The sequence below is a fragment of the Hesperophylax consimilis genome, chromosome 1, assembly GCF_061612785.1.
Source record: "Hesperophylax consimilis isolate HC1 chromosome 1, BYU_Hcon_1.0, whole genome shotgun sequence".
Lineage (NCBI taxonomy): Eukaryota > Metazoa > Arthropoda > Insecta > Trichoptera > Limnephilidae > Hesperophylax > Hesperophylax consimilis.
The window spans coordinates 6039096-6050767 of record NC_142836.1 but is presented as its reverse complement, the minus strand read 5'-3'; positions in this window follow the sequence as shown (position 1 = coordinate 6050767).

Here is an 11672-nt window from a genome sequence, read left to right as displayed (position 1 = left end):
TCTGTTGATTAAATATATAGTTCAAGTTGAAACATAAAAAGTATTTTTTATATTAATCTTATCCCAATAATTGTGCCTACCCTTTAAAGTTCTTGCACTCTTTCGGTCAAAGCAAAATGAATGATTGATTTTGGTACTAACATAGCTCATTAGATAAAAGGTAAGTGGGCCTTAGACTACTTATAATTATATCGTTATTTAAGGGGCCGAAGACCGAGAGGAATCATAAAATATCGGGGAACGATTAAAATATTGTTCCTGAATATTGAGGGAACTTCTCTCTCAAAAGTGGATTTCTTATTAAAACCACAATACGAAAATAAATGCTTACCTACACTTCCTTTTGCTGTGGGGAATGATAAGTTTGTGGTATTTTGAAACTGCTGGTTTGGTTTTAGGCTCCATATGTATTGTAATACTTGTAGTGATTCGGTATTGGGCTTATTTCTCATATGTATTTGTTACCAAATATAATATGTGAATATGTGGCGTATCTATTTGTTACCAAATATAATATGTGGCGTATCTATTTGTTACCAAATATAATATGTGAATATGTGGCATATGTATTTGTTACCACATATAATATATGAATACCAATAAGTTGAGCAGTAATTAGTAGGTTATATTTATCACAAAGTAATATTTTGGTAATCTGGATGAAGCTTGTTCACGTGGTGGGGATTGTCTAGGACTTGGTGGAGTATGCGTCTGCCCACTACTGTATGGCGGGCAGGATTTGGAGAAACTCGTTGGGGAGATTTTATCTTTCCAGCAGGACTCTCTCGACCGCTGTGGGAGGGATGAATTCATGCGTCCGTCTGACCCCCAGATTCCTACCTAACTATCTACTAACCCTCGTACCTTTTTCCTTCCCAGATCTTCCTCTCCTTCCTCTCCTTAAAAAAACCCTTCCACTCAACATCTCCAAAAATGGGCCTACGCCACGAGGGAAATAATTTTCCTTCGGACCTTCTGTGTGGAGCTAATTTAAAATAAAAGCTTTAACTTTAAATATAAAGATATTTCTACAATAATAAGGAATAACAGTAATAACCTATTCATAACAATATTATATCCCCCCTTAACATTTCATACCTTTTATCTCTTAACAATTCTCGTGTTCATACAGCTTTATGTAAGTTTATTAACCTGAATGAATTCAACATTTAATTTGTTTTAGTGATCTAAATAAGTCCAATATTTAATTTGTTTTATTATTCTCCCAATAGATTAACCGAATTTTTTTATCCACTTTAACTGTTGCCGGCACAAAGCACTATTTTCAGGGTGAAATGCCTAAAACCCAAAATAAACAATATTATAAATACTTAGGTAGGTATTTATTTCTAATCTATTATTGTTTATTTTACAAAACCATATTATAAGAGTAAGAGAAATATGGAAATGAAAATGTTTGATAAAGGAATCGATGATAATTTATATAAGTAGGAATCATCGAAAAAATATATAGGTAGGTAGATATATGACGTCATGTCATATAAATAATCAATAAATCATAGTCAAAATTGTTATTCAGCTATCTCTGATGACCATTATAGTGTTCTAGTACTGTTATTTTGATATCTAAATATTATTTGCAAATGTAAATATCCAAAAATACTTTGGTGCACATTTACCTAAATAATTTGGAAAACGCGGTTTCTGAACTAGCCGCCACATGAACGAAAACCACAAATAAATCTATATGGTGACCTTTAATTATTTGCAACAGGGAACAATAAATTATTTTATCAGTCATTACGTCATTAGCATTCACTTAAAAAGATAGAAAGTAAGTTTTAACTCGACTGTTTTTGCATTTCGTCTGTCTGTATTTTTATTTGTACGTTCCGTTTAAACGGCTCAGTAAAGATTATTTTTTCTTTCTTGTGCGTTTTTTTACCTTTATGGTACCAGTCTGAAGGAAGCTTGAATTAAGAAGAAATTTTCCCTGAGATAATGACGTTTATTTGAGCAAATTGTATAATTACTTAATAAAAAGTTTTATAATAAAGTAGGTAGGTATTTAAGTACCTATTAACAAATCTTGTGTTTTCTGAGTAAATTTTGGTTTAGATTTATTAAATTAAAGGAAATTATAAACACCCTTCGCTGGACGCGAGGTCCGAAGAATTTCTAGTTATCTCGTTCACAACGTGCATGAAATATCTTCCAGAAATGACATAAAAATACGTTGTACATACTTACGCTTCTTTTCAAATAATTCATTTTCTTTATGATCATGATTATTCTTAGAAATTTATGTTTAAAAATATTAAGATTAAGGTTCAAACAAATGGCGATAGATGTCAGTTAACTTAAGAATTTTCCTCTAAAAAGGTGATTTTATTTTGTCAGCCTCTCAATAGATGTCTCTCATCAAATCCATTCAATTAAAATTTACATCTTTCGTGCTCGGCTAGTGGAAACATAAACCTGATAATATATTTCCCGAGTCGTCAATTAATTGCTTCTTCAATTTGGTCAAAGATGTCAGTTCACTTGTTGAATTATGAAAGAAAAATAATGCGATTCTTGCGCCCAAACAGGAATGTCACTGCTACTTGGAGGAATAATACATTCATAACAAATTACGAGTTGCACCCACCTAATAAATAATAAAATTATTTTAATAACACCAAAAAAACCGATTAAATACCTTTATTAATCCCGAATTTCCTGTAGTTTACATGGTTTCTACTATCAGAGTATATAATAATAATAATTTTTATTCCAGGATGTGGGGACGTTAGTGCAATCCCACATGTCCCATTTTGATATAAACATTGATTGTACCATAGATATGTGAACATACCGATTTTTTTTGGAAGTACAAGAAAGTCTGAAAATTATAAATATAAACAGTAATTATGTGAACAAAGCAATTATTTGAGACATACACGAGATCTAAAAATAAATAAAAAATAAACATGTTAATTAGGTGAATACAATGAAATTTAAGAGTTAGAACTATGTAGGACGTGGTCTTGAATGAGCTTGGACCCGGCCACGGCCCTGCGCTCACTCTAGAGGTGAGTCCCATGAGTACTTTTCGTTACTGGGTACTATGAGTACAGGTACACAGAAATACCTGGTAAAAATACTGGTGACAAAATACTCAAAAGTATTTAATACCGACATGAGGATTGATTCAGAATAAGTAATTTCTAAACTGGTGGGGGGGGGGTGGCTACGGAATTCCCCGTCAAAAAAACCCCACATTTTTCCGGTCAAAAGAAAATAATACCCATCAAAAATACCTATTCAAAATACTCACCAAAAATACCGATCAGGAATACCCATCAAAAATACCCATCAAAAATACCGATCAGGAATACCCATCAAAAATACCCATCGAAATACCCATCAAAAATACCCATCAAAATACCCACGAAAAATACTCATCAAAAATACCTGAACAAGTCACAAGTACAAAGTATCGCATGAAAATACCCGGAACTTTTACTGGTTACGATAAATTCGCCTCACCTCTAGCCCACTCAGGAGTGGCGGTTTAACTCATGTTGAAAGAGAAAGGGGCCTTATTGGCCCGGAGCTCTGTATGCCATTTATTCAAAAAAGTGGCGCTTGGTGCTGGTAGGCTGCGGTCACCACCGTGTTGTGCGGAGGCCATCAGGCCGGCAAATCCATTCAGTCCTAGTTCCGTGAACATTGTCGATGAGCTGCTGTATCTTCTGTATCCAAATATGATTTTACAGGCGTTTTTGGATCCGGAGTCGTAACATCGAGCAAGTTCGATTGTAACACCATGTCTCACACGTATACAGGCCGGTACAAAATGCATTGAACAATGAAAATGAACAAAAAAAATCAGCGAGCAATCGTATTAGACACTATGCTGAGGCTTCTACTTTGTCGTTCGATATGGTCATCGTCCGATAAGTTTTTATTGATAATGTGCCTCAAGTACATGTATTTATTCTTGTCTCGTTAAGGTGTACGGGGAGCATCTTACTTGTATTTCCGTGGTGGAACGCAATCAATTCCGTCTTCTTCGGGTTGTACATCATATTGTGCTGTTTTCAATTTTCTTCACAGTAATCTCAATCCCTTGATCGACGGTGCTAGGAGGATCATGTCATCCGCGTAGCTTATATGGTTTATGAATTCATCCTTAATGACAGCCTGCTCTGATGATTATACATTATGGGTAATGTAAATGTTTATGAAAGTATGTTTTGAGCCAAGAAGGACAATGTTACAATTGAGTAAAAAATGGTAATGATAATTATTTATTTATTAATTAATTAACGGACTTAAATTCAATATATTACAAAGCGCCACGAGATTTGGGACAATGTACAGTGCAAGAGTAAAGGATGGTATATAAAAGCAGAAACCAACAGGGAAAACATAAGAAAATAGACATGCAATAGAAGTGTCGACTCAAGTCAAGACCTTGCTAAAACTAAAGTGATACAAAATATCCTCAATTGCATAGTGAGCGACAAAAAGCATTGTGACTTATAACTAAAGTTAGTTGTAGGACGTGAGTTGACCATTCTACATATTCTGGACAATGATGAATTATAAGTATAATTAGTCGAGTGTTGATTGAGGAAGAGCAGTTCTTTATTTCTGAGTCTACGAGAAGTTATATTGAATGAGATGAGTTCTAGTAATGTAGGTGAGTTAATAATATTGTTGATAATTATAAAGAAACAAATGAGATCAGATTTTATAACACACATACAGTTTTACGACGTCCATTATCATAGAGCTACATAAAAGTGTTTCACTATTAGAACGCGATAAGCAGTCCGCGTAGACCGGAATCGGTAGTTTTAGTTTTTTAAAAACGGAGGCGGGTCCCGTTTTAAAATCGGATGCCCTAGCGGCTGTAGTGGATGTATGGAGCTGTTCACACTTGTTCGACATGATTTTAAAACGGATCGGGCATTTTTTGTCGGATAGATCGCCAGCGCAGCGCGTCCGTTTTAAAATCGTGTCGGAACTCGCTCGCTCATAGTTTTGTATGGAGCAGGGACCCAATTTTCATTTCAGTAGACAATTGCTCGCATGCGAGGATCGCGCACGATAAATTATCTACTGTTTCGATAAATGCGTATTTTCAACCGTCGTAGATAATGTAAAACAACCGATATTAATACCAACATAAAAATGTACCAATTTTATTTTTTTATATTGTAACCCGTGTATTTAACTTCATAGATTTGATAAATTTTTCTATATACATCAGTTTACGACTGTCAATTTTCAATTCACTTTGTTGTTCGTTGAAGAAGTAGGCGACAATAGATCAATTAATTTGAGCACCAATTGTTTAGTAGTCGAAAAATTTTTATGAACAGTTCATTACTCAGACTAAATGCATCATTTCTTGAAAAAAAATTTCTTGGTGGCCTTTCAGTTAAATATTCGGCCTGTTCCATGTCTTCGATCGCTTGTATATGCGTCAAATCTTCAAAACTCACCATTTTTATAATAATTAACAAAAATACGACACACGCAACCGTACAAGTAACACTTTTTGACAGTTGAACTACTACTAAAACCAATAGTCCAATTATGTACTGCCTTGTAATAGATAATTATCTATTAGAAATTCCAAAATACGCTTTCTATCGAAAATAGTAGATAATTACTCGATGATAGAAAAACCATAGACAACGTAGATAATTATCGCATGCGAGCAGTTGTCTACTGAAATAAAAATTGGGTCCCAGTTCACACTTGCCGCCTAGTCGTTCCGGCAGAGTCCCCGCCACGCCCCGACCCCTCCCCGCCCGCTCTCAGTCGTAAGGAAGCAGGCACGCTGCGTGGTTGTATTTGGTTATTTTGATAAGTAAATAAATTAAAACTATAATAATGGATAAGGAAATAAATCCCGAAAATTTAATCTCATTGGTCGAAGAAAGAGTTGTGCTGTGGGATAAAACGAAGGGTATAAAAATAATTCATTAAAATTATCGGCTAGGCGAGAAGTTTTCTGTTTATTAATAAAAACATAATAAAAAAATATTTGAGTTGTTATTGTTTTCTTACCTTAAAAATATCGATAGCCTTTCTGCAGGACAAATGCACTCTCTCAATTTTGTATTTTTATATGTTAAGCTCTCTGAAACTCGTTCCAGTAGATGGTTAAAGGAAATGATAGATATTCTAAAATAATTAAAGAACTTTAGTTTATCACTTCTCAACTCACCAATTAACACTTGGAAAGTTCCTACAGAAAATCTTTCAGCTATGATTGGGTGAACCCAAAATATATTTTTCACTTTTTTCCTTCTTTTTATTAAGTACCACATGACAACAAGAGCTTAATCGTCGTCCATTGCGCACGGTCGTCTACTGAAGAATGAGCAAATATTTTTTTTTGGTGGAATCGACAATTTTTTTTTTCGTAGAGTAGAATCCGATTTTAAAACGGATCCGTTTTTAAAGCGGAGGTGTGAACAGGGCCATAGGGCATCCGATTTTAAAACGGAAGTGGGAACGGGCCCTCAGAGCGTTGGTAGAGTTGGAGGTCAGTTGGAGGTCAAAAAGTGGAACTTATTTTTCTAAATCTCATCTAAATATAATACATCAATGCCCATTATCTGATGAGGAAATTCGGGATTAAAGTAGTACATAAACGGTTTTATGGTATTATGTACTTAATTAATATTATCATGTGCCAAATTCACCCAGGAAGCTTTAACCTAGTTCTCGAAAATTTAAAACTATGCGTTGTGATAGTACTAAAACCTCTATCTCTATCACACTATTTGGCTAACACGAATATTATAATGTAATTTTCGAAAATTGTTTCCAGTAATTCACAAACCAGAACCGGAATCTTTGACCATCACAAATACTCATAATTTTTTTGAATAAGTAGTTACTATTTACTTTGCAGCTTTTTTAATGAAATGAGACAAAATATTTAATACATAAGTACCTACTCTATAATTGAATTAAAAGTGCTATTCGTATCAGGCGTGTTTTTAAGCGCTTGTTTTTTGTTTTGTGTTTGCCAAAAAGATGATTATATTATTTTGTTACAGAGATTTTGAAAAAGTTAACTCTTTTATGGATTGTGTCAACAATCTTTAAAGGACGACTTTTATTTAATTCAATTAATTTTTAATATGGAAAATGAAACCAAACAATTATGTTACTGAGCAAACCAATAATAATATGATATAACTAACTATTGTGTCAAAAACAGAAATGTTGAGCGCGATATTCTATGTAAATTTTTTCAGTAATAATAATACCCATGGCGATGCAATAATTTCGGATATGTTTATATTACGTATATATATTTTTAAAAATCCTAATTAGATGGCATGATTTTATACATCTATTAGTAAAAATTCAAAATAACAATAAAAATACAGTTTGAGAATTACATATTTTGTGTGATTATCCATCTTTCTTTAGAAAAATAAATTCTCAATTTCTCCGTTATTTTTTCGGTGTATGACTAGTACAACGGTTCCCAACAATATATTTTTGCCTTGCGTAGTTTAATATCTATTTTAATTTCACTTTTGTTTTCGATAGTGAAAGAATGCTTATTTTTGAAGCGGAAATTAACCCACTTCCTAACATCCGATCAAGCTGAAACTCAGCAGATAGAATATGACAATGTATTCTATCAACTTCTGATGGCAATCACTAAAATCTGATGACTTTACAGCAGTTAAGATACGAAACAAATATCGGTCCTACCCGATCGGCATTGGCGAAGATGGTAGAGTTGCCGAATGCAGATGTATTACAGTAAAAAAACAAGGTTGATTTTTCCCTTAATTGTTCCTCTAAACTGTATTTACAAACATTAAATAATATCGTACGTACATCCGCCATTATTGATTTTATTTTGCGTTCGCCCCTAGCTACCGGTAGTGGTACTCCGGATTGGGAATCGATTGACTAGAAACTATGTTGATTTTTGCTGTTACTTTTTATTTAGAAAAGTATTGCGGCCCTGTACAGTGTTCAACCGGCAATAGATAGTCATACTAAAATGTGCGATTTGCATACTGCGTCACTGTTTCCTGTAGTTGGTTTGGCTAAGGCTAGATATTTGTGCAGGAAGCTTATGAACCCGGCCCCAAACAGTTCACTTTATATTCATATCAATATATTTTTTTTAAAATTATTTATATTTTTATTGAAACTGTATATAAAATACCTAAAAGGTAAAATAAAAAAGTACGTAAAAGAAAAAAAATCGTAATAAATAATTTTTATCACATTTTTTGTGGTTTAAGAATAAAACCATAATTAGAGGCGCTACTGCATGCTAATATCTTGTCGAAACTTGTTCTACTATTAGAACGCGATAAGCGGTGCACTTAGACCGGAATCGGTTTTAGTTAAAGCGTTGGGAGAGTTGGAGGTCAGTTGGAGGTCAAAGAGCGGGACCTGTTTTTTTTTCTCCATCTCTCAACTAATGGACTTATGGTCTAAGAATACTGAAAGTCTAAGAATTTAATATGAAATGAAGATATTAATTTTCTTTTCATAATTATTTTCACTTAAAATATCCGTACCTCGCTTACTTCTAGATACGCCCAAATTATTGAAATAACACTTCGATTCAACTTACTTATTACGTCGGGGGAGATAGAAAGACATGTACAAAATAGGTTATTGGGTTCTTAGTTTTGGATATTCAAAAAAAATTGTGCGTAGATTGATGCCGAAGTAACGTAATACGTAATACGTCATACACGGAAAAAATGACTAATATTGAATATTTTAAATTTATTAAGAATATCTTCAAATTATTCTTAATCCGGTCAAAAACGGGATTGCAGGCCCTTAACGAATGAATTCAAAGTTTTCATAATAAACTTTTAGTAAAATACGTAATGTATTATCGCGATGTCGAAACACGTGTTCATAATTTTTTTTGCTTTTCTTTTTTCCAATTTTTATATCATCAAGGCAAATGCAGGTGCATGAATACGTGTTCCGATATATAAGAAATTTCCTAAAAGTTTATAAGGAAATGGCCTGCAATCCCGTTTTAAACCTTATATTTACCTAGGTAAGATACAGATACTGTAACATGTAACTAAAAAATGTTTTTAAATCATAAAATCGATAACTCAACACAATGACAATTCAACGCAACTTTAATAAGTCATTAGGTTATTAAAGGCGATGAAAATAAACTAACCTATAAACCTAACGTGAGTAACCTATTTTACCTAGTTTTCGTTTCATCAATTTTTATGACTTAATATCACTTTTTAAATGTGTGTTGAATCTGTAATTTTGATGTGTTATCCGGTCATCCACAAAATCTAATATTTCCAGGTTTTAAACTCAGTTTTCTCTATATATTTTTTTATGAAGATACAATATTTTAACTCTAACCAATCGAAATAAGAATTTTCCACTAAACATTCGTTGCACCAAAAAGCCACTCGAACGTGAATAACCAACAACCTCTCTGGATAATAATGATACTACTCGTACAGAAGATCTTGAATCATAATAATTTGTTATTGATTTCTGAACAATTGACGTCTTTGTATGCAGGTACCAAAGTGCCAACCCACTAATATTAAGGCGATACACTACGTCGTGTAATATTTTAAATTGAGCCGCTATCAATAAAAACCCTTACGTAGATGGCGATAAGGTTTAAATTCCCACTTAACACCATCCGCCTGTTTTGATTTATGCAAGAAAAAAACATGGCCAAAAGTGGCCTTTTATTTTATTTTGTGGATGTTCAGGAATAAATATTTAATTTTTTTTCGATAATTTTATAAATAACTTAATTTTCCACATTATTCAATAAAATCATAACCGAAAATGGGTTCGTAAGTAGGAGATTTTGAACTTTAAAGCAGTTTTGATAGCCTTAACATTATTTTTTTTCTGGGCTTATAAAAAGATTTATCTAAAAAATACTCGATTATTTCAAAGGCCAAGATGTATTCTATTCGCAGTATTTAATTAAAGCATCTGAAAAATTTCTAGGCGACCAAATTTTCAAACCAAAAACACATGATTTTGAATTACTACGTATGGCATCGCCTTAATATCACTTTTTAAATGTGTGTTGAATCTGTAATTTTGATGAGTTATCCGGTCATCCACAAAATCTAATGTTTCCAGGTTTTAAATTCAGTTTTCTCTATAATTTTTTTTTATGGAGATACAATATTTTAACTCTAAGGGCCCGTTCCCACTTTCGTTTTCAAATCGGAGGCGGGTCCCGTTTTAAAAACGGATGGCCAATGGCCCTGTTCACACTACCGTTTTAAAAACGGATCCGTTTTAAAAACGGACCATACTCTACGAAAAAAAATAATTGTCGATTCAACAAAAACATGTTATTTGCTCATTCTTCAGTAATGGTGCGCAATGGACGACGATGAAGCTCTTGTTGTCATGTTGTACTTATTAAAAAGAAGGAAAAAAGTGGAAAGAAAATTTTGGGTACACCCAATCATAGCCGAATGATTTTCTGTAGGAATTTTCCAAGTGTTAATTGGTGAGTTGAGAAGTGATGAACTAAAGTTCTTTAATTATTTTAGAATAATAATGATTGGATTATTTATATAGCGCCGTTTTCACCATGAAAAACCACCTCAAGGGCGCTTAATGGCTTAAGAGAATGTCTATCACTTCCTTTAACCATCTACTGGAATGAGTTTCAGAGAGCTTAACATATCAAAATACAAAATTGAGAAAGTGCATTTGTCCTGAAGAAAGGCTATCGATATTTTAAAGTAAGAAAGGCTATCGATATTTTAAAGTAAGAAAACAATAACAACTCAAATATTTTTTATTATGTGTTTATTAAACTAATACGCTCTTCCGTGCATCTCATTACAGCTTTAAAATTTAAAAAAATTAAACTTAAAAAAATAAAAATAAAAATTTTGATGTACAAAAGTTGTGTACACCAAGTGTTTTGTTTTTATTTAGTTAAAGATAAAATATTACCATACTCTTTCTTCGACCAGTGGTATTAAATTTTCGGGATTTATATCTTTATCCATTATTGTAGTTTTGATTTATTTACTTAACAAAATAACCAAATACAAGCCCGCAGCGTGCCTGCTAGGGAGCGGGCGGGGAGGGGTCGGGGTTTGGCGGGGACTCTGCCGGAACGACTGGACGACAAGTGTGAACAGCTCCATACAACACTATGAGCGAGCGTGTTCCGACACGATTTGAAAACGGACGCGCTGCGTAGGCGAGCCATCCGACAAAAAATGTCGGATCCGTTTTCAAATCGTGTCTGACAAGTGTGAACAGCTCCATACATCCACTACAGCCACTAGGGCATCCGTTTTTAAAACGGGACCCGCCTCCGATTTGAAAACGGAAGTGGGAACGGGCCCTAAGCCATCTAAATATCAATGTTCCACTAAACATTCGGTGCACCAAGAAGCCACTCGAACGTGAATAACCAATAACCACTCTGGATAATAATGATACTCGTACATAAGTTCTTGAATCATAATAATTTGTTATTGATTTTTGAACAATTGACGTCTTTGTATGCAGGTACCAAAGTACCAACCCACTAATGTTGAATGTCAATTTTACTCGCTTCATTGGTCATTTTGTAGACAGACTCAGCTTTCCAATTATTATGTCGAAGATATTTCTAGTTCGCACTGGTGAGAATTACATTCGATATCGCTATAGCAGTGTTTCGTTACTGG